The following is a 25,587-nucleotide window of genomic DNA, read 5'->3' on the forward strand; positions in this document are numbered from 1 at the left end:
CATTAACATATATCATAAAAAGCTACGGATCCCTGCAGTACCCCACTGGTCACTGCCTGCCATTCCAAAATGGAGCAGTTTATCACTACCCTTTGTTTACTATCAGCCAACCAATTTTCAATCCATCTAGTACTTTGCCCCCAATTCCATGTGCCCTAATTTTACTCACTAACCTCCTGTGTGGGACTTTATCAAAAGCTTTCTGAAAGTCCAGGTATACTACATCTACTGGATCTCCCTCATCCATCTTCAGAGTTACATCCTCAAAAAATTCCAGAAGATTAGTCAAGCATGATTTCCCCTTCATAAATCCATGCTGACTCTGTCCTATCCTGTTACTACTATCCAGATGTGCCGTAGTTTCATCCTTTATAATAGACTCCAGCATCTTTCCCACCACTGAGGTCAGACCAACTGCTTTCTCTCTCCCACCTTTGTTAAAAAGTGGTATAACATTAGTCACCCTCCAATCCTCAGGAACCGACCCCGAATCTCTCGAACTGTGGAAAATAGTCACCAACGCATCCACGATTTCCCGAGCCACCTCCTTCAGTACCCTGGGATGTAGACCATCAGGCCCCGGAGACTTATCAACTTTCACACCTAACAGTTTTCAAATGGCCCATGGAATATCTTAAAGATGCCATGAGAACATTTGTTGGTGGTCATATCAATTCACAACCTCTTCAAAAGTTATCCATGTGACTCCAGCAAAATGGATGATCTGAAAAATATTCACATTAAGACTGACTGGTATTTACAACACAGAAATCTGAATGTATCACTATTTTTACAAGAGAGTCCCTCAGAATTTTCCCTGTCTTTCAACAGCAGGGCAACCACTATGTCTTTGAACAGAAATCAGAAGTCTAACTGAGCCAGTCATTTCAATACCATAGCCTTGGTTTTCACCATGACAGATCCTGGAAAACATGGAAGATAAGCCATGGTACAAAAAGCCCTGTCCCCAAAAACAGCATACTCCAATTTCATGGGGTAAAAATAGCTTGGGTTTGAATTTGAGCATGCAGAGTTCAGAGAGGCAGTTGTCCATTTAAATCATTGGCTGCCTCTCCAATTAGATTTTAGCAGCCTAACTCAGACATGAGGGTCTAGGTCCATGGTTCCAACAGTGTTTGCCTTCTTAACCACACACAATCACAGATTAGAATTAACGAATTTTTCTCTCCTTCAAAATTATGCAAATGAGGAAATTTCCACCCGCCTTGTCTAGTGTCAAGCCATTATATTTGGATGCGTTAAGTTCAAATACTGAAGAATGAACTGGTTTTATTTTCCTCATAAAATGTCTGATACCATCCCCATAAACTATTCACCACCATGCAGCCATACTGTTGGACAGAGAACATTATCACCATCTATTTCTTCAATGGCTCGGGGGCTCATATCTATCACAGAGAGGCATTTCTATCAATGTAGCAAAAAAAGTAAGCAGAAATTTCCTTCAAGGCAGAAATGAGGAGTTTTTGGTAAGTTCTTTTGTTTGCATGAATCTACTGCTGAAGATACTTACTACTCTGTTTTCAGTTCTCACTTTGCTCATGAATTCGTGGATCATACAGTATCAATGTAAGCAGTAAGTAGTAATTTATTTTCATACATATTGCAATCTTATCACCAAAGGGTGACAGGTCATCAGAAGGATACCTAAAGTCGTGTTCAAAAGCATGTAAAGATTTCAATGGAATGTGGAGTTCTTGTGGTACAATGAAGCATCCATGCCTCGTATCTAGATTCAATCCCACCTCCTCTAGAGATATGTTATAACATGTCTGCACAGGTTGAATAGGAATATCTCCAATGTGACACATGTTAACACTGGGTAATTTCAGTTATTATGCATTTTCTTTCACCTAGATAGTACTACATGCTAAAAGGATTGTCCTATGTAAAATGCTTATTTCACTTTTCAGAAATGCTATGAAATTTAAAAGTGTTGCTCATTTATCTGGCAAGTTATGTCGGGAAGAATGATTGCAATCTTCATGTTACTGTTGTGTTCAATAAGTTCCCAAAGGAAATTTTAAAATGCAAAGATTGATTCAACAATGCTAAGAGATTGTTGATAAAATGAAATTTTTAAAATGGAGAATTAAAAATAATCCTACCTAAATCAGATTGGCTTTTAAAACGGTTACCTTAAAATAAATCAAGAGAAATTGCTAATAATATTATAAAACATGCAAAGAAAATAATTCCACAAACACTTCAATGCATTTTTTGTAGCAGTACATCAGTTGTAGGTCTGTTAATAATGTCAGAAAGGAACATATTACTCAAGCAGTAACACTCGAACACTGATGTTTCACGGCTGGAATATGTGAACAGAACAGGAATAATTTGCTGTCAGAGCCAAGTCAACAGTGTATGAAAATAACCTGCAGGTTGTTAATGAAAAATGTACAGTCTGGAACTGAGGATGACACAGAAACTTGAAGAATTCATGAAAAAGAAACCTTTTTCATTAAAATGTGGAATGCTGCAAGCCTTTCGATGTCAGGCTGTCAATCATTCATTCCCCCTCCCCTTTCTTAAATGTAATATGTTGTAGCACTGTAGATTTATGCACAGTGAACAATAAATACTAAATCACACCTCCAGAAAATGTTGAATTATTATATTTTCTTATTCATGCAGTTCAAACGCTTCCATCAAATGGACATTAACTCCAATCTCTTTCCCTCACCTAACTCCACTCTATCCCTATTCTGAAGTGAATTATATCCATTACTGTCTGTTCAGTACTGCCGCCAGAATATCTGCCGCCACAATTGCTCGGACTATCCTTGGGACTTTTTATGCTCCTCCAATGGAAATTTCAGCGGAGTTTCAGCAAAATCGCCATTTGCAAATGTAATAAATTGCCTGGCTGAGGTTACAATTACAGAGTGCATGAACCTTCAAGACAAACCCAAAAAAGGCCAAAAAATTCCAATGGTTTAGGAGAGCACAAATATGATTGATCTCTGTTAAACTGACATTTGGGGATTAAGTAGGCTGTGAAGACTTTTCCTTAAATTTTGCAGGGTAAGAGTGTGGGTGGAGATGCAGCATCAGAGCTGAATTATGTCATTGTTCAAATCCAAATCCCATCCCAATAACTATGATTTCAGGCTTCTGGAACATTGTAGCTGAGATGTCAATTCGCCTCAGTACTGCACACTCCCTCATGATCTTTCATTTCAGCCTCATTATTATTCAAACACTTTTATTATGTGAAAACTGTGAACCTGGTGTCTCAGATATTGACCATTGATGCTGCTGATCATGACCATTTGGAACATCTCTGGTGCTACAATCTGCAGGAGCAACATTGTAACCAAAATGTTTAGACAATGCAGAAAAACAAATCTTATATCATAGAACATAGGACAATACAGCACAGAACAGGCCCTTTGGCCCTCAATGTTGCGCCGACCTGTGAACTATTCTTAGCTCATCTCCCGACACTATCCCATCATCATCCATGTGCTTATCCAAGGATTGTTTAAATCTCCTTAATGTAGCTGAGTTTGTACATTGGCAGGTAGGGCATTCCATGCCCTTACCACTCTGAGTAAAGAACCTGCCTCTGACATCTGTCTTAAATTTATCAACCCTCAATTTGTAGTTATGCTCCCTCGTACAAGCTGACGTCATCATCCTTGGGCTAAATTTGTTAACCCCCAGAAAGGGGTGTCATGATCCTGCAGCACACTTTCCAACCATGGAGATCTCAGAATCTGGTAAATATTGCTGCCTCTATTCCATCAGGCAAGCCTTGAATGCCTCCAGAAAATGTCAGCATCTTAGAGGAGATGACTTGTTTGTAGAATATAAATAGAATTTTCTAGTTTGATGAGAAGACCTTTCAGATGTTGTGGCAAAGGAGGGTCTTTGACTTTACTTTCACCACTGCTCTCTGGGGCTACAAATGTATTTGAATTTGATGTTCTGCTGACACAATGGGATCCTTCAGATTATTGATCTTTGATCAATTATTCCTTGGCCCAACAGTAACATTTTCTGAGCCTCTATTTGGGAATGTACTTGATCCTCCCATTATTCTTCCTTTGGCTTGCTTTATGAAATCCCCAGTTTCTCTCCACTTAGACTCAGGAGTCATAGAAATGTACAGCACGGAAACAGACCCTTTGGTCCAACTTGTCCATGCTGACCAGATATCCCAACCTAGTCTAGTCCCATTTTCCAGCTCTAAACCCTTCCTATTCATATACCCATTCAGATACCTTTTAAATGTTGCTATCATTCTAGACTTCACCACTTCCTCTGGCAGCTCATTCCATACATATACCACTCTCTCCATGAAAACGTTGCTCTTTTATATCTTTCCCCTCTCATCCTAAACCTATGCCCTTTAGTTCTGGACTCCCCCACCTGAGGGAAAATACTTTGTCTATTTATCCTATCCATGCCCCTCAATTTTATAACCTCTATGAGGTTATCCCTCAGACTTCAACGGTCCAGGGAAAACAGCCCCAGCCTATCCACCCTCTCCCTGTAGCTCAAATCCTCCAACCCTGGCAATATCCTTGTAAATCTTTTCTGAACACTTTCAAGTTTCACAACATCCTTCCAATAGGAAGGAGACCAGAATTGCACACAATATTCCAAAAGTGGCCTAAACAACATCCTGTACAGCCGCAACATGACCTCCCAACTCCTATACATAATGCTCTAACCAATAAAGGAGAGCATAGCAAGCGCCTTCTTCACGATCCTATCTACCTGCGACTCCACTTTCAAGGATCTATGAACCGGCACTCCAAGGTCTCTTTGTTCAGCAGCACTCCCCAGGACCTTAACATTAAGTATAGAAGTCCTGCTAAGATTTTCTGAATTTAAAAGTTGACTGTGGTATTTTCCCAGGTGACCACTCTTACTACCTTATGATATTTTCAATGTCTACCAGTATGTAATATTTGATAAGCGGTAATTGAGATAGTTTACTGATGATACGTATCCTTTTCCTTTATCACAGGCAAGAAAGAAGAATTTTTATTTTACTGTTCTCCTCTTCTGACCCTAACAAAGATTGTTTTTAATTTCCTTTCCTTATTTTCAATTACCTTGTGCTTCACCAAACCATTTGAGATGCCCCATTAAAAATGACCTACAGTAGATTATTTCAAAATAAATTGAAGTAGAGTTTATTATTGCAGTCAAATTCTGGAGCAGTGGGCATTCACAACATACATTAATGCACACATGCATTTAAAATGCAAAAGAAAAGGCAAGGACAGAAGTTCCATATTACAATTCACTTAAAATCAAAAATACTGGAATTAAATCACATGACTTAGAGAGTCCTATTTGTCCAGTAGAGGTTCTTTCAGTTCCCTTTGCACTGAAATCCTTTTTTGCAGCAGAGATGCCATTGAAGTGCTAGTGAAAGTGCAGTAGTTGTTAGCTGAAAGTTGGTTTACTTTGCAAGCAAAGTCCTTTCTAGAACACAGACATTTTAGAGAGATTGAGATCAGAAGGGGGTGTTAACCAAACCTGGAGCTGCTTACTCTCCTCATGTTCGTAGCAAACACAGGAAAGAATTTTTTAAAAATGTATAATTCTAAGTAATTCAAATAACCCAATGGTTTCAGTTATGTGATTGAGACTTCCATTCAGCTAACAAACTGTTTTTGATTTGGTGATCAAAGCATAAAATATTTTTGTTTTGGCAGATAACTGTGGAGTTGTTAGTAGTAAGGCAAGCAATAACAAATCTTGATGGTCACTTTTTTTCAGAACTGGCTGATATAGACATCTTGTCTGCTATGCCTTTGTAATGAAAGAGAGAGCTTTAACTTCAACAGAACTTTATTATTGTGTTTCGGAAGCCATTTTAAGCCTACAATCTTTAATCTTCTTAATCAGTCATAACTAGCTGATAACAGTATCTGGGCATGTCTGCAGTCTCCCTTTAAATGTTCTAATCAGAAGTAACAATAAGCTAATATCTGTACCAGAGAAAATAGGGTTACTATGACAATTAACAGCCAGTGTAAGATATTCTTATAAAATTATGGAACATTCTTATAATGCAAGTGTTTCACATTCTAGCAGGAAATTAGTTTACTTTTGTCCTGGTAAATGTTGGAAATTTGCAGAAGCAGCCAGTGTGCTCATCCTGTGTTCAATACCAGCCATTTTAAAATCCAGCAAGAATTCATTTTTAAAAATGTAATTTAGCTTCTAACCTGCCACCCAGCTTTAAGTAATTATAAGCTTTGTCCTTAAGTTTGATAGCATCTTTTACTTTTTTAGTTAATCACAGATGGAAGTTCACCCTTTGGAATTTTTGTTCCTTGTTGGAATGTATTCATTCTGTGCATTCAAAATATCCACTTCAACTGAATCTCTATTAACCTATCACTTAACCTAATTTGCCAATTTAATTTAGCTAGATCTGCTTCAATGCCTACTTAATTGCCCTTATTTAAGTTTAAAATATGAGTTTTGGATCCATACCTCACTTCCTCAAACTCAATGAATTTCTCAATCATGTTATGGTTGCTATTATCTGGAGGTGCCTTCAAAACAAGGTGGTTAATTAATCCTATTTCATTCTACAGTACCTGGTCTACTTTAGCCTGTTCACTGGTTAGCTCTAGAATGTGCTGTTCTTAGAAAATATACTGAGAATGTTTTATGAACTTCTCATCGAGCAAACATTGACAAATCTGATTTTTCCAGTTTATGTACGTTAAAATCTATTATTATCATTTTACCTTAGTGACAATCTCCCATAATTTATTACGTTATACTGCATTCAGCCATGTGTTTACTCTTAGAGGGTCTGCTCAAACCTTCTTACTTTTACCATTTCTCATCTCGACAAACCACTTCTACATCATGGCTTCCTGAACGCAGGTCATCCCTCTCTATTTTGCTAATATCATAACTAATTTATTAAAGCTACCTCTCCAACATTTTCTAGCTTTCTGTACTTCCTAAGTGTCACGTACCATTTAATATTCAGGTCCAAATCTATGTCATCCTGTCTGTCTCTGCAAAGACTGTCAGATCTCTAATTTATTTCTATTTGTGTTCAGTTCATCTGTTTTATCTCTAGATATTAGCTATGCTCACTGTCTCACACTTTTTGTAAATTATTTTCTCTGCAGGATTCTGAATTCGGTCATCAAGCTCAAATGCGAATCAGAAGCCAGCACTGTATTGGTGACAGTCATTCCTTATGATTTTCCTGGAGAAGGCTCAATTCCAATAGGTCATGATGGTGGGGAGTGGGCCTCTTGGAGTTGGAGAGCCTGTGAGAGGATATCCAGCAGGTAATTGAGAGAAAAAGGCACATCAGAATGGAGATACCTTCAACAATTTATTAAAGTTTACATTAAAAAGAAATACATTCCTAGTTGAGCTATTGCCATGATAGTGGAGATGTGGGAAACTGCTCTACAATGGAGGCCTGATGCTTCTGTTGCACCCTGGTAGTCAGGGAGGTTGTTTAAAGTTGCCTGCAGTGCTGGTTTCCTGGTCTGTCACTACAGTGTGTCCTCCAGGCTGTTGTGTTAGCATCCTTAGCCTCCAGGTTTGTGGAGGCAGATTGAAAAACCACAACTGACCTTCATTATCAGGCCTTAAAGATCTCTTATTATATTTTCATTGACCATTTGTTGCATGTGAATGGGGAGCCCTGCTGTCTTCTACTCCACTTCCATGCAAAATGGCTTGGAGGTAGCTTGGAGCCTATGGATGGACAATGAGCTGCTGACATGCTTTCCATTGCCTATTCACTCCATACCCACCGTTTATTTTCTAAAATACCAGAACAGCACCTCATTGTACCAAATTCTGGAACTTTTAAACATTCCCACATTTATTAATCTGGAGAAGCAGTATAAAGATTAAAGCCACCTGCAGTTATAACAGCATTTTCCTTGTAAACCCCACCTTTTTCTTGTTTCGTACTTGGTGATATTATGTAGTTATAGTTAGGGGATCTATAGGTTACTTCTTTTCTTTGCTATTTCTTATCTCCATCCAAACTGACTTTACATTTGAAACTAAGCTCATTTCTCTCTACTGTACTAATCTCATCTTTAATCCCATCTTCTTTTTCCACTTGCTTTTCCTTCTGAATTAGCCATGATAGATCAGCTCCTAGCCTTGGTCACCTTGGAACCACATCATTATATTGGCTGTAATATCATGTTTTTTTGACTATATTTGCACCATTATGTTGTCAAACAAATTTTAGAGGAAGAATCAAATTGAACAACCATCGGCTCAGGAATTCAAAATATTCTCTGCCAAATGGTATCCACTTTAATATTACAGTGGTGTTGCTCATATTGTCACTTCATAGCATTCCTACAGTGTGGAAACAGGCCATTTGGCCCAACAAGTCCACACTGACCCTCCGAAGAGTAACCCACCCAAACTCATTCCCTTACCCTATTACTGTACATTTCTCTTGAATAACACACCTAACTTACACATCCATGAACACTATGAGCAATTTAGCTTGGCCAATTCAGCTAACCTACACATCTTGGACTGTGGGAGGAAACCAGAGCACCCAGAGGAAATCCACACAGACATGGAGAGAATGTGCAAACTCCACACGGTCAGTCGCTCGAGGCTGGAATCAAACCCAAGTGCCTGGTACTGTGAGGCAGCAGTGCTAACCATTGAGCCACAGTGTTACATTGTGCACATAACAATGCTACTAGACCTCAGTCCTGGAGAACAGTCACTGAACTCAAAATGTTAACTTGGCTTTCTCTCCATAGATGCTGCCAGACCTGCTGAGCTTCTCCAGCAATTTTTGTTTTTGTTTGAGACCTTCAGCATCCATGGTTCTTTGTTTTATTTTGTCAGAGATTATGTTTAGGGTGGACCTTGGGGGAATTGAGCCAAGGGCTAGGCCACAGCCATACTCCCTCCCTGGAGAAGGTGCTGACTAGCTTGTTCCAAGAAGGAAAGCTTTGATGATAACCCTTAGTTGACCAATCTCATTTACGACACAAAGGTTGAGGTGTTGTTGACAGTATAGAGGACTATTGTAGGTTGCAGCGTGACGTTGACAGGATGCAGAGATGGGCAGAGAGGTGGCAGATAGAGTTCAACCTGGATGAATGTGAAGTGATGCATTTTGGAAGGTCGAACTTGAAAGTTGAGTACAGGATTCAAGACCGGATTCTTGGCAGTGTGGAGGAACAGTGGGATCTTGGTATGCAGGTACATAGATCTCTTAAAATTGCCACCCAGGTGGTCAAGGTTGTTAAGAAAGCATATGGTGTTTTGGCTTTCATTAACAGGGGAATTGAGTTTAAGAGCCATGAGATCTTGTTGCAGCTCTATAAAACTTTGGTTAGACTGCACTTGGAATATTGTGTCCAGTTCTGGTTGCCCTATTATAGGAAAGATGTGGATGCTTTGGAGAGGGTTCAGAGGAGGTTTACCAGGATGCTGCCTGGAATGGAGGGCTTATCTTACGAATAGAGGTTGACTGAGCTCGGACTTTTTTCATTGGAAAAAAGGAGGAAGAGAGAGGACCTAATTGAGGTGTACAAGATAATGAGAGGCATAGATAGAGTTGATAGCCAGAAACTTTTCCCAGGGCAGAAATTGTTAACACAAGGGGTCATAGTTTTAAGCTGTTTGGCGGAAAATATAATGAGGATGTCAGAGGCGGGTTCTTTACACAGAGAGTTGAGAGAGCATGGAATGTGTTGCCAGCAGCAGTTGTGGAAGCGAGGTCATTGGGGATATTTAAGAGACCGCTGGACATGCACATGGTCACAGAAATTTGAGGGATCATACATTAGGTTTACCTCACATGAGGATCAATGGTCGGCACAACATCATGGGCTGAAGGGCCTGTTCTGTGCTGTACTGTTCTATGTTCTATTATCTTTGGGGGCCTAAGACTGCCATAAAATGGACAGTTCAAAAGAAGAAAAATCACACCCCTTATCCTCCAAAGATGTTATTGATTCACAGCAATCTGGTCCATCAAGCTGCCATGATCCCTCCTTTAAAGTCAAGACTATGACAGCGTATACAATGCAATTCCTCTGTTTATTTTACAGTAGCTATCATATATAGTTTAAAGTTTAAAAGGATTTGAGAGAGTTGTGGCAGTTTTCAGTACTTAGTGAGTACCAAGGCAGCACTTCAGTGAAACAGTATATCGAATGGATTTATTGACAGGAATAAACAGTGACATTGAGGAAACTTTAAAAATGCAGGTTAGTCCATCTAAGATCACGTTATCCGCAATTTCCTTTTACAGTGATTTACCTTCATGTGCCATACTGTGATCGGTTATGTCTCTTGCCCTTTCCCCTCATAAAAGCAATTTGATGTTCTGTTTTTATTTTCAGAGGTGGAGGAGGGGAAATATGTCTCATTTATTTCCAAGTCGTCTCAGCCAAAGTTTAATCTTAAATCAAAATTTAATTTTAAAAAAAATTTGCCTGTACTCAGCTCACTTGTCTAATTTAAATACAGAATAGAATAATTTTGTGAACAGGTCACAGAAGGGTTCTTAAGCAGATAGGGTTAGAGTCTGTTTGTGACCAGCCAGAGCAGTCAGGCATAGAGGATCTTGCCAAAGGGACTCAAACAAGCATGAAGCTTTCATTAAAACCAACAGGAAGCGTCGGGCCTCAGATTACAAGGATTTGAACTGACCTTTTGAGCTGGCCGTGACTGGCAGAAGACCCAGACATCTGCACGCAGGACCTGGTAATGGCACAGACAGAGACGTCTTTTCACAGCAGCTTAAAGATTTTCCATGAAGGAAAAATAAGCAGACACAGATAACCATAACCTCTCCTTGATCTTTTTTCCTGTTCATTCAAAGGCCTCTGACTGAACTCGATGTTCACCTTAAAGCTACAATTGTGTGGCCTGGCGTTTGAGTTTCATTTGTGTTTCAGACTATCATTTCTTCTTCTATTATTCTTGCACTGTTTGTGAATTTAAGGAAACAGACTGCTAACATTACAAGTTACTTCAGCACTGAGTCCTTGCTGTTGTTTTATTTTTGCTGTTCAATTTTGAGATAAGTATGTGCTACCCAATGCTGAAATGCTAGCCTTTATGTCATTGTTAATGCAGTAATCTGCTTAGACCCATCCTGCTTTTAAATTAGGTGTTTGAATTTAAACTCATTGGATTACAAATAAGAGGGTTTGTTCTTTGTCAGTTCCATATTTTCCTATAGTTTAACAGGAGGGATTGGGTTGGAGTGCAGTTATCCATTGTATCTCTCTATAGCAGGTGAAGGATTCCTGATGAAGGGCTTTTGCCTGAAATGTCGATTCTCCTGCACCTCGGATGCTGCCTGACCTGCTGTGCTTTTTCAGCACCACACACTCCAAACAGATGAAGGTCGTTGAACTCTGAATCAAGGTTAGTTTGTGAGCACAGTTTTAAAATCCTCATTTACAAACATGCTAAAATCCTACTTAAACAATTCTTCAGAGGGCAATTTGACAACTCAATTGGTAAATTCAATTCATAGGATGAACGTAAACCCTGGGGAGATGCCAGTTTCGACTCTTGACCAGGATTGTATTGACTCTGAAGTAGGTGGCAGTTAGCTTAACCTTACTGGTCAAGGAGGGCAATAGGCCAGCTCATAATCCCCCTCCTGATAAGAATGGAAACTGTGCTTTCACATGGACATTGCATCAGAATCATAATCAAATAGTTGTGGTATTTTTCCGGATGACCACTTTCCTGGTCCCTTGTGGTGTTTATCCCCAGACCCATCCCCACTGACCTTATTCCCTGTAACCCTGCATATCCCATGACTAATCCACCTAGCCTGCACAATTTAGCACAGCCAATCCACCTAACCTGTACATCTTTGGACTGTGGGAGGAAACCCATGCAGACACAGGGAGAACGTGCCCACTCCATACAGACAGTCATCCAAGATGGAATTAAACCCATGTCGCTGGAGCTGTGAGGCAGCAGTGCTAACCCCTGAGCTATCTCTGCACCTCTATGACCTTCCCATACTGTGGTGGGATGTGAAACCAGACTTTATGGCCCAGAATTGGGACACAACTACTGTATTGTTCTTAGATGTCAAGAAGGTTTACTTTATGATGGCAATAACTAATTACTTTGATCAGGGATAATCTTTACAAACTTTAAAGAACTGATACAGCTACATCTGCTCCCTCCAAAAACTAGAAGAGAACTTCCTGTCTCCACCTACAGATTGTAGCATCAATAGAATGGGTGTAGCCAATGTAACATGACATTAGCCCATTCAGAGCCATTACATTATACAACAATAGACTGCACATACTTACTAGGTTAGGTCCAAGTATAATATATTGGCTGTTCATTGAGTTGTAAGGTAGAAACTAGTGCCTGAACCTAGTGGAAGTCAGTGTCTTTAGCAGAGGTTAGAAAAGGGGAAATATTTCTTATGACAAAAACATTCTTTGATCTGGAATATGTTTGAATTCCTCCAGTTGTGTGTCTGCAGGGAGCAAGTTCTGATAGTGGTAGTAGGGGAGAAATGAACTGTAGTTGGACTTTTGCTAAACTGCTCAAGTATGTTAGAATTGTGTTTGTTATGAACTCCAGACAGCAAGGGGTTTCAGGTTCAGGATCATGCTCATATGGAGCCAGAATTTGAGAGCAGTACTGCAGAATTTTTTATAACAAAGCAGCAGTAATAATGATCTTAACCTTTTCTTCATTTTCTAATCAACCTGTTCAGAGATATTCCCCTGGTCCACATGTTGGGACATTACCATTACTCCAAGAGCCTTTTTGCAGACACTTATGGTCTGATTTTAACTCTGATCAACTGGTCAGTAACCAAGATATTGAGCAGCTAAAAGAAGGGCAGTACCTTAGTCCATTCAAATCCTCTGCCTTCCTGCAGGACCTCATTTTAATCGGCTGGTTTTAACAGGTAAAAGAGATATTTGCTTGAAGGAGTAGACCACTGCTTTAAATATGCAGAAATATTCAGCAATATCAGTTGGGCTAAACTGCAATTTTAACAAGGCATTGCATCTTCCTCATTAGGCTGTGCTGGTGGCAAGTCAATCTTGGAAAGTAGAGTTTACAAAATGAAATGTTTCTTCTGGCTAGAAGTGTTCCTTTAGGAAAGAAAGCTGGATCCTCTTTGGCCTTGGTTTGCCTTCTCACTATTGACCACAATGTCCTCCCAATCTTTTGGATCATCATGGGACAAACCTATTAAAATTTCCACTCTCCGCGTCCACATGAAATTGCATTGCTATACACTGGGGCGACATCGATTTTTCTTACACCCAATGTTGTGGAGATACAAATAACAAGGAATCAAATGGATAGTGTATTGTCATTTCTATATGTGTTTTGAGTACTTCTATGTTTATACAGAGGCAAGTACTCCATGTCTTATCTCAAATAACAGATAACATCCAGGAAGTAGTGAGGCAAAGGAAGAAAGCCAACCAGAGCAACTTCCAAAACTATTTCCAGCCTAGGACTTCACAAGTTGCACTGAAAAGTCTCTCTAAATTGTTTAGGAGCCACTTCTGAGAATTCAACAGCATCATAAAATCGGACTGCTTTCCTGTTGAATGGGTGATATCATTGAATGAACTGACCCTCCTGCACAGCCCACAAGTTATCGACCTGGTACATTTTGGTTGCTTTTGCCAGAACATTAAACATAACGTTCTAACTCCTCTGCCTGTAAAAATCAGCAGGTCACTGAGTGAAAATTGAGCTGGTCAACCTCTTGCTCAATTCTATTTGCGTCAACATACTTCCTGGGGCTTTGAGCTAGGTGGCCAAGCTATACCTTGAATCAAGTGCAAATATCAAAGAACCCAAGCAAATCAGTGTCAACCATGAACATTCCACTCAGTAAAAGCTGCCAACAAAAGCAGGAAGGTAAGTGTTGATAGGTAAGGGATAGTAAGTGCAGGTGAGATTGCCTTCCCTGCCACCTGATATTGGACTGACTGCAAGCCTGTGGGCTATAATAGGGCACCTTTTCAGAACTGGCAATTTACCAGATGCATATTACTGAGGCCTGGCACTCAGAATGGCCTGGGTTTGCTACTGTGGCAACGCTGTCTCACATAAATACTTTATGAACACATATGGTACATAGTGAAAGATCAATCAGCAGTGCCAGGAGGAGCCGGTAGGAATGTTAAGCGCCAATAACCAGTGAAAAGCTGATGGCAATTTTTACTGTTGAAGAGGAAACAAACCCTTCAAGTGTTTCAGTCGTGGTGCAAGGAGATCTCTTGATGTTTAATATTCTGGTGGCTCTAAAGAATTTTGCACATAATTTTCACTGGTTGCTCTCAGCAGGCTAGGCTAATCTCAATGTCAACACAAGTGAACTGTTCATTCAAATAGGTGTCCATGATGGCATTATCAGCTGCACTGTTCTTTTACATATCAACTAGACTGCACAGAACCCACCATCAGAGATATGTTTCCCTCCCCACCTCTATCCGCTTTCCCTAAATACCGTTCCCTCTCCGACTACTTTGTCAGGTCCACGTCACCTAACAATCCACCCTCCCCTGCCACTGCAGGAATTGAAAAACCATGCACCCACACCTCCCCCCTCACCTCCACCCAAGGCCCCAAAGGAGCATTCCACATTCAAAGTTTCACCTGCACATCCACCAGTCATGTACTATATCCATTGCTCCCGATGCGGTCTCCTCTACATTGGAGAGACAGAACACCTACTTACAGAGCACTTCAGGGAACATCTGCAGAACACCCACACAATCAATCCTACTGCCCCATGGCCGAACACTTTAACTCCCTCCCATTCTGCTGAGGACCTGGGGGTCCTGGACCTCCTCCATTGGCACTCCCTCACCACCTGACGCCTGGAGGAAGAGCGCCTCATCTTCCGCCTTGGGATCCTCCAACTCCATGGCATCAATGTAGATTTCGCCAGTTTCCTCATTTCCCCTCCCCCCCACCTTACCCCAGTTCCAACCTTCCAACTCAACTTCGTCCTCATGACCTGTCCCATCTGTCCATCTTCCTTCCCACCTATCCGCTCCACCCTCCTCTCCGGCCTATCACCTTTACCCTACCTCCATCCACCTATTGCAATCCCGGCTACCTTCACCCCAGACCCACCCCCTTCCCATTTATCTCTCCGACCCAGAGGCTCTCAGCTTCATTCCTGATGAAGGACTTTTGCCCAAAATGTTGATTTTCCTGCTCCTCGGATGCTGCCTGACCTGCTGTGCCAACCCACTCTTGACTGTTGATTAATAAAGCCCATTAATAATTAAGTGATTAAAAATTGATTTAAAAGTTCTGAGATTTTTCAGTTTCTATCAGTTTTTAAAATTTTTGTTGAGAAACTAGGAAGTCTTGATGTGGCAGCCTACATTGTAGTAAAACTGAATATGTTTATTATGGATTTAATGACCTGGGACTTTGTGACTTAGGCTTCAGTAACAATACTTCTTTTTCAATGTGGAAAATTAGTCTTTGATGGACTTAGGATGTGTTGGTGTAATTTTACTAAAAGGGACCAGACCAATATCGACTACAACCTGCATCTAGTTGTATTCATAAACACATTTAATCTTACACATCTTCTTATAACCACGCGGTATGGGTTTGTCTGAAAATCCTGTTAGTAATTTCACAACTGAACATTGACAATATTTAACGTCCAGTCTTTTTCAATTTTACCGAAACACCTTAATCCTAGTGTTTACAACAACCCGATTTTTGACTGTGTATGCACTGACAAGCTCCCCCAAATGTCAGATGAGAAATTATTTCATACACCTGAAAGAAACATTAACTGTGGAACATAACCTAGTGTAGAACTAAAAGTGTATTGCATTGTATGAAATGGAGTCCTTCCAATGAGATGTTAATCAGAGACCCTGAGATTTAGGAATAAATCTGTGGGCGGCATGGTGGCACAGTGGTTAGCTCTGCTGCCTCACAGTGCCAGTGACCCGGGTTCAATTCCCACCTCAGGTGACTGACTGTGTGGAGTTTGTACATTCTCCCCATGTCTGTGTGGGTTTCCTCTGGGTGCTCCGGTTTCCTCCCACAGTCCAAAAATGTGCGGGTTAGGTGAATTGGCCATGCTAAATTGCCTGTAGTGTTAGGTGAAGGGATAAATGTAGGGGAATGGGTCTGGGTGGGTTGTGCTTCGGTGGGTCGGTGTGGACTTGTTGGGCCGAAGGGCCTGTTTCCACACTAAGTAATCTAATCTAAAACCCCTGAGATGTTGGTAGATGGCCAGAGGAACTTTAAAAAAGCAAAAGCTTCTTAGCCTCAAAGTCCTTCTTTGCAATCTCTCCCCTTACCAGCAATCTCTCTTCTGAAACTTCTAAGCCAATGTTCTCTCTTCCCTTGTTGATCTCTCTTTCCTTCAGTCTGTCTCCAGGATTGTTGCTCCTGAAATCTCACTTCCATTCTCTTTCCTTCACAATGTCTCCACCTCCATATTTGCACCCCCTCACTCTCCAGCAATGATTTCTCTCCTTATTGTATCTCCATCCTGTGCTTTCTAAACTTCAAACTCTCTCATTACTATCTCTAACCTGCAACCTCTCTGTCACTATTCCTCCCCTTGCTCTCTCTCCTCTTTCAATCTCTCACTGCAATCTCTTCCTTCTCAACTTCTCCCCTCACAAGCGCTGCCCTGGAATCTCTCCTTCCTCAATCTCTCCCCTTGCGAATTTGTCACCACCCCCACAATCCTGCAATCTGTCCTTCTGCCAGATTTCTCTCCCATGCCAGCACTCTCCCCTGCCAACTCCTAATCCCCTGGCAACTCTTTCCACCTATCTGTTCTCTCCCCTTGGCAGAACTCTCTGCTGGCAGCTCTGTCCTATGCCAGCTCTCTCCCATTGCCTGCACTCTCTCTTCTGTCAGTTCTGCCATACCAACTCTCTCCACTGCCAGCTCACCACTTTCGAGTTCTTGTTCTCCAGGGAACGCTCCCCTAGTAATCCCCCCCCCCTCCCCCCACCATCCATCTCTTCCTCTGACAGGGCAGTTCCTGTAATTCCCCTGCCTCACTCTGAATGTATCCCATGCCCCTGACTGCTGGTGATCTGTGAATTTTTGAGAACTGTTCCCTGCAGTCTCTGGCTGCTGCCTTTTACCTGAGCCTTCCTATTGGCCAATCTGGCACAAAACTCAAAAGTTGGTATTTGGTTTCTTAATATAAACCAATATAAATTGACAGTTGTCTTATAGATCTAACTAGCTGTTTATTTAATCTCTAACAGGTCAGAGATGTTTTGCAAAATCCTTCAGAAACATCCTACCTTTCCCAGCAAATGTTGATGGTGCATCTGCCATCCTCCTATCATGGAATGATACAGTGCAGAAAGTGACCATTTGGCTCACTGTGCCTACCTTGCATCTTTGGCAGATACCAAATTAGTTGTACTCCCTGGCTCTTTCCCCATGGTTACTTAATTGCTTTCATTTCAAGTATTTATCCAATTTCTTTTCTTCCCAACCCCACTCCTTTAGTCACTGGGATCATATTTCAACTGGAATTTCAACCTTGTCGCCCTTCAGTTGGGTCATCAACTATAAGGGGAACAGAAACAAGTACATTCCAGTTTTTAACCAATATCCAAACTCACACGAACATATGCCTACACTTAAACCCATAGCTGTGTGCACTTATTGGTTGCAATCACGAAGCTGCAATTCAGAAGCATTGCTCATTGAACAGTGAGGTCCATATGGGACCTTTGCATTGCCTAGCTCAGCAAACTGAGCACAGGCATAGGGATGGAATCCAAGACTTCCCTGGCCTGGACAACTAAGTACCCTGTTAATAGGTTCCAACTTCAGACCAAGACATGGAATAACACATTATGCTTAGTTTTATGTTCCTGTTTTTTGTCTGTAACCCTATAAAATCTTCATCCTCAAGTAGGTGTCTGCCTCCCTTTAAAGGTAAAATTAGATTGAGCATTCCCGATTCTTACAGCTCTGAAAGAAGAACTTTCTCTTCTAGCTCTAACTCTCTACATCTCTTACAGTTACCATTCTTATAAATGCTGTAGAACCAGACAATACAACAAGTACTGAAACTGTGCTTCCTGAGAATGTGATGATTTTTGTAAGTTGTTTAAAACCAGAAAAAGAGTTGCTACAATGATGACCAAGAGATGCCATTGTCAGTTGCAAGTTGAATTTGGAAAACTGTTATAACCATTGATGTGCCTTCGCAGGGTTTCATGTTAATGATCTTCTACAACAGCCAATGACTTACCACCAAGCTTGATGTCAATTAGTTTTACATCCATGATGGTACCATGAATTAAGGGGTTGCCGTTTGTAACTTCAGCAGAGAATTTGAACTGGCCAATCAGCCCATTGATTATGTCAGCTGATTTCCTTAAATATCATCTTATAATTTGATCCATAAAATTCACGCTGCCAGATTAGTCCTCTGGGTGTGGAAATTGGAAGTCTACCTCATCCAACGTTAATTGAAAGCCATTTTATCTTGAATTCCTTTATCATCACTCCCACTGACTTGTCAAATTGCAAGTAGACATAAACAAAGTCAATGTTGGAATTCTGAAATTTAAAAATCAAAAACTACAGAAATTACTCAGATCAGACAGTATCAGAAGGGGAAGAAACAGTTAGCGTTTCCTATCATCAGAACCTGAAGTTCGAAGTAACTTTCAAAAGGTGAGTTGAAACGTGAAGACTGACAAGCACACATCACAGATGTAACCAGTATTTTGCATCTGTGTTTACTGTGGAAAAGGACATGGAAGATATAGAAAGTAGGGAAATAGATGGTGACATCTTAAAATATGTCCATATTACAGAGAAGGAAGTGCTGGATGTCTTGAAACATAAAAGTGGATAAATCCCCAGGACCTGATGAGGTTTACCCAAGAGCTCTGTGAGAAGCAAGGGAAGTGATTGCTGGGCTGCTTATTGAGATATTTGTATCATCAATAGTCACAGGTGAGATGCCGGAAGACTGGAGGTTGGCTAACGTGGTGCCTCTGTTTAAGAAAGGTGGTAAGGGCACGCCAGGGAACTATAGACCAGTGAACCTAAAGTCAGTGATGGGCAAGTTGTTGGAGGGAATCCTGAGGGACAGGACGTACATGTATTTGGAAAGGCAAGGACTGGTTAGGGATCATCAACATGGCTTTGTGCGTGGGAAATCATGTCTCAAACTTGATTGAGTTTTTTGAAGAAGTAACAAAGAGGATTGATGAGGGCAGAGTGGTAGATGCGATCTATATGGACTTCAGTAAGGTTCCCCGTGGGAGACTGGTTAGCAAGGTTAGATCTCACGGAAATCAGGGAGAACTAGCCATTTGGATATAGAACTGGCTCAAAAGGTCGAAGACAGCAAGCGATGAAGGGTTGTTTTTCAGACTGGAGTGACCAATGAAGTGCCACAAGGATTGGTGCTGGATCCACCACTTTTCATCATTTATATAAATGATTTGGATATGGGCATAACAGGTACAGTTAGTAAGTTTGCAGATGACACCAAAATTGGAGGTGTAGTGGTCAGCGAAGAAGGTTACCTCAGATTACAACCCAATCTTGATCAGATGGGCCAATGAGCTGACAAGTGGCAGACAGAGTTTAATTCAGATAAACGTGAGGTGCTGCATTTTAGGAAAGCAAATCTTAGCAGGACTTATACACTTAATAGTAAGGTCCTAGGGAGTGTTGCTGAACAAAGAGACCTTGGAGTGCAGGTTCATAGTTCCTTGAAAGTGGAGTCACAGGTAGATAGGATAGTGAAGGCAGCATTTGGTATGCTTTCCTTTATTGGTCAGAGTATTGAATACAGGAGTTGGGAGGTCATGTTGCAGTTGTACAGGACGTTGGTTAGGCCACTGTTGGAATATTGTGTGCAATTCTGGTCTCCTTCCTATTGGAAAGATGTTGTGAAACTTGAAAGGGTTCAGAAAAGATTTACAAGGATGTTGTCAGGGTTGACGGATTTGAGCTATAGGCAGAGGTTGAATAGGCTGAGGCTGTTTTCCCTCGACTGAAGTCTGAGGGGTGTCCTCAGAGTTTATAAAATCATGAGGGGCATGGATAGGATAAATAGACAAAGTCTCTTCCCTGGGTGGGGGGAGCCCAGAACTAGAGGACATGGTTTAGAGTGAGTGGAGCAAGATATAAAAGAGACCTAATTGGCAACATTTTCACACAGAGGGTGATATATGTACAGAATGAGCTGCCAGAGGAAGTGGTGGAGGCGAGTACTATTGCAACATTTAAAAGGCATCTGGATGGGTACATGAATTAGACGGGTTTGAAGGGATATGGGCCAGATGCTGGCAGGTGGGACTAGATTGGGTTGTGATATCTGGTCGGCTTGGACAAGTTGGACCGAAGGGTCTGTTTCCATGCTGTACACCTCTATGACTATGACTCTATGACCAGCTTCCTCCCTGGGAAAATTGTTTTTACCAACACCATAGCGAGTGGTTAAAGAATGAAGATAATAGTTGGTAATCCGCACAAGGTGAATGAATGCCAACTTTCCTGGGGCACTCTCAGGTTAATTCTTTGTATCAGTTCATGAGAGCTGCTTTTGTTGACAAAATTAGTGAACTAATTTATTAAATGACTATATATTGAAGTTACATTCAATATAAATGCTACGGAACTGGAATTTTGTTTTCACTGAAATGGATAAAATAAATAATATCTTTAAACAGGCATGAACCAATTGGAAAATGAAAATTGCAGTCAGCTTTAATCAACATCCCATTTTAAAAAATGTAAACCTGAAATAGTCCTAGCTTCCAAAAGCTTTTTTTTCGCTATAAAGTTTTCTGTATTAATGTCAGTCCTACACTTCTGGCCTAGATCACAGACAGAGACATCAAGTATCAACCCCAGCTATTAGAACTTTGGTTGGTTGGATATTTTAGTTCTTTAAAGTTGTAATCAAGGAATGAGATAGGGAGAGGTCCCATGGTACACACAGAACTCTACCTCTTATGTTCTTGATATCTAATGCCCAGATTACATATGTTACCCTGACATATATGACATAAATAATGGAATAAACTAGTTATTTAATTGGCAACTTTAAAAATGCTAGGTGCTACATTGGAGAATTATCATTGATAAGTATTTTCTCTGCTGTATAGGAAAACAACTATTCAAATAACATGACAAACCTTAAACAAAGCGAACAGCTTAAAATTTGTTCACATTGGCTCCTGTCAATCAATGTGTACTGAGGTGTGATTATTTCAGAAATTGGTCCTGAGTTATCTACAATCTATAACTTCTCGGTTGATTGATTGATTGACAGGTGACTAAGTAAGTAATTTTTGGTTATGACTCATGGCAATATCTCAATAAATGACACTACAACCTGATGATTTTCAGGTTCTGATTAATTTAAGAGAATGTCTTTTTAATCAGTATTTTCCAGTAATTCAGATTTATGATGCCGAACTGTTGAGTTTACTTACAGGGTAAGGCTTATGAATTGTACTATGCAGGAAGATTGCATGCAAATTTGGCCCAATTTCTTTCATTATAACATTGGCCTGAATGAGCTTTGCACTGCCAGACTACCTGTGCACACAACAGGGGGCAATGTGCAGTGTTTGCTGATAACAGTGTAACCAGCCACTCTTAAAGGACTGTCTTTACTGCCTTCCAAAGGTACACAAAGCCAACACACCGGGACGTGCCATCATGTCGGGCAATGGGACCCTATGTGAGAATCTCTCCGGCTATGTGGAAGGCATCTTGAAACCTATTGTACAGGGGATCTCCAGCTTCTGTGGTGACACTACGGATTTCTTACAGAAACTCAGCACCCACGGACCAGTCGAACCGGGAACATTCCTCGTCACAATGGACGTTTCCGCACTCTACACTAGCATCCCCCATAATGATGGCATCGTGGCAACAGCCTCAGTACTCAACACCAACAACTGCCAATCTCCAAACACCATCCTACAACTCATCCGCTTTATCCTCGATCACAACGTCTTCACCTTTGACAACCAGTTCTTCATCCAGACACACAGAACAGACATGGGGACCAAATTTGCACCCCAATATGCCAACATTTTTATGCACAGGTTCGAACAAGACTTCTTCTTGATGCAGGATCTCCAACCAACATTGTACACCAGGTACATTGATGACATTTTCTTCCTCTGGGCCCACGGCGAGGAGTCACTGATAAAACTACACAGTGACATCAACAAGTTTCATCCCACCATCAAACTCACCATGGACTACTCTTGACTGTCTGTCTCAGTCTTGGACACATGTGTCTCCATCAAGGATGGACACCTCAGCACCACACTCTACCGCAACCCCACAGACAACCTCACAATGCTACACTTCTCCAGCTTCCACCCAAAACATATTAAAACAGCCATTCCCTATGGACAATCCCTACGCATACACTGGATCTGCTCAGATGAGGAGGAACGTGATGGACACCTGGAAGTACTCAAGGATGCCCTCACAAGAACTGGGTACGATGCTCAACTCATCCACTGCCAGTTCCATCGTGCCACAGCAAGGAACCGTAAAGACCTCCTCAGGAGACAGACATGTGCTGCAACTGACAGGGTACCCTTCATTGTTCAGTACTTCCCAGGGGCTGAAAACTTAAGCCATGTTCTTCGTGACCTGCCGCACATCAATGAGGATGAGCACCTCACCAAGACCTTCCCCACACCTCCACTACTTGCCTTTAAACAACAGCCAAACCTCAAACAGATCGTTGTTCATAGCAAGCTGCCCAGCTCTCAGAACAACTCCATACAACCCTGTCACGGTAGACGCTGCAAGACGTGTCAGAGTATGGACATAGATACCACCATTTTGCCTGGGGACACCTCCCACCTTGTACATGGCAGGTGCTCATGTGACTCAGCCAATGTTGTCTGTCTTATACGCTGCAGGCAAGGATGCCCCAAGGCATGGTACATTGGGGAAACCGCGCAAAGGCTACAACAACGGATGAATGGGCACCGCACAACAATCAACAGACAGGAGGGTTCCCTCCCAGTTGGGGAACACTTCAGTGGTCCAGGACATTCAGCCTTCAGGTGACCATCCTCCAAGGTGGACTTCGGGACAGGCAGCAGAGAAAAGTGGCCGAGCAGAGGCTGATAGCTAAGTTCGGTACCCATAGGGAGGGCCTCAACCGGGACCTTGGGTTCATGTCACATTACAGGTGACCACTATTGCACTATACACAGATACAGATACTCCTACACACACTCACACACACACAGGCACTCCTATACACACATACATTTGGACACACATACATACAGACACCCACACACACGCTTACAGACATACTCCCACACTCACATGCACCCCCTCACAGACTTAAGACACTCTGCACTCACTACACACACTTTCTCACACTCACAACCCCCAACCCAGACAGACAGACACACAGACAAAGACCCACAAGCACACATATTTTGTGGGGTGAATTTGTACTTTCAGGGTTACATTGTACTTTGCTCAAAAACTGCATGCATTCATGTAGAACTCTGAGCTCAAAAACTGCATGAATTTATGTAAAACTCTGTTATCTCACTTTTTAGATTAGAATCAATCTAAACATCAGGTCATTGACAGAGAACACAGGGGGCCAACACCTTCAACATATTGTCTAGCTATCCCCATTGTTAACAGCTAACCCAAGAATGCAACTTTTTTTAAAAAAGTTTTGTGATTTACACATGAAAGAAGTGAAACTATCACTGTATTCTAACAGATGAAAGGCTTAACAGACAATCAATTTTTCAACGTATAATTTCAGTTACATCACACTGCAAATTTTTGCTATAAATTCTGTGTTATGATTGAGCCCTCCACTATCACCTGATGAAGAAGCATCGCTCCGAAAGCTAGTGTGCTTCCAATTAAACCTGTTGGATTATAACCTGCTGTTGTGTGATTTTTGACTCTTAAAGGAGACCTTCATTCAGTGGAGACTGACTTCTGTCGGATCTGCATAATAGAGCACCAGGAAGGAAACTCACACATTCATGAAGTGTTGTTGAAAGTCTGATAGTGCTAGAGGCAGATCTGAGAAGAAAGATCATGTTTCCATGGGTGTTGGGAGGAGGTTTTGCATAGGAGGAATTGCAATTGAAAGTCCTTAAGGACTATTCTCAGAAGGAAATGGGACCGGGTGGTCAGGGAGGTCAATTCCCAGAATCTGACCCTGAGGGATGGTCAGCAATGCTGCACAAACTGTAGTGACTTCACTCAAGTTCACTGAATGTAAACTTTAATGTCCACTGACAAGTACCACAACACCAATCTCTTACATTACTCAATGCACCAACCCGCTTTGTCACACAACTGCATACCCTTAGCAATTCAGATGTGACAATCACCCAAACATAATGTAAAACATTCCTGGCATACCCCCTTCTCTTTCAGAACAAGGTTGCACCCTATAGGAGCAGAGCAGAAGTGGTTGGGGGACAGAGACACAAGCATCTCCCAAACCAAACAGAGGAGATGATTCTCGACATAGACCATATCAAGTATCAGTGGGAACATTGAGAATGATGAAACATTCCTGCCTTTTTCTCCTTCTCAGCTTCAAGTTTCCTCTCACCTTATCAATCAATCAATCCGATGAGCATGCTGCTGGTTCTATCATTTTCACTTTCATTCTTTCAACACTCCCCAAATCTTTACCCAACCTTCCCCTTCTGATCTTCTGCTTTCAGCCACCCAGAAACTTCTGCCTTCCCAGCCACAGAAGGAGAATATACAAAATACAGAGCACTGATGAAAATAACCACCACATGATTTGACAGTTACAGCTAAGAACTCAAACATTGGCACTGCATGTACTTTGGAAGCTGCCATAACAATGGCAACAGCCCATTGTGAGTCAGTGAGCACTAGTATGCAGCAACTAGAGCGAAGAGAGAGTGTATATATCAGCTCAGCAGACAACAAGGTGACAGAGAGGTTTTGTTACAGGTGAGGACATTGATTGGCAGAATATAGTAGAATGTCATTGAGGATACACACAGATAAGCTGGTTGCATTGGTTGGTCCACCAGAAGGATCTTGGATGTGTCCAGGTTGGTTAAAGGCATTGTATATAGTTGGTTCTCTCTGCAGTCTCAGTTCCATGTCTGTGCTTTGTTGCTCACTCAGAGTCACTATGGCTGAAGGTCTAATCATTCCTTGCAAAACCACATACCACAACAACACTGCACTGCAATAGTCAACATTATTCTAAATGATCTTGCCTGCAATTTAGATATCTGACCCTTGAAATAGCCCATTCTGTTGGCCGCCTCTTGCATGACAAGTGAATGCTTTGATCCAAGTTTATAAATTGTACACCAAATCAAATATGGCTGCTGTTATAATAAAAGTAGCAGCTGGAAGGCCTCCAGGAGACATAAGACACCGCCACAAAGAAGTGCTCTTCCCAACATGGAGTGTCACATGGACCATTTTGGATGCAACTGGAGAGATCTCAGACTTCTGTAACGCTATTGCCAGGGATGCCACCTGTTGTCTATGGGTCTGGAAGGGTCTGAAAGGGCTAATATTTGATTAATGTTG

The 25,587-nt window shown here is 41.4% G+C and overlaps 1 long non-coding RNA gene across 1 annotated transcript; it reads left to right on the forward strand.

The window, feature by feature from the left end:
• Positions 1-10,574: 10,574 nt before the first annotated feature.
• On the forward strand, positions 10,575-23,929 carry LOC140483067 (uncharacterized). The gene is made up of 3 exons (XR_011961878.1): positions 10,575-10,731; positions 11,266-11,400; positions 21,667-23,929. It is a non-coding gene; the product is annotated as an uncharacterized lncRNA (long non-coding RNA).
• The last annotated feature ends 1,658 nt before the right edge of the window (positions 23,930-25,587 follow it).

The sequence above is a fragment of the Chiloscyllium punctatum genome, chromosome 11, assembly GCF_047496795.1.
Source record: "Chiloscyllium punctatum isolate Juve2018m chromosome 11, sChiPun1.3, whole genome shotgun sequence".
NCBI lineage: Eukaryota > Metazoa > Chordata > Chondrichthyes > Orectolobiformes > Hemiscylliidae > Chiloscyllium > Chiloscyllium punctatum.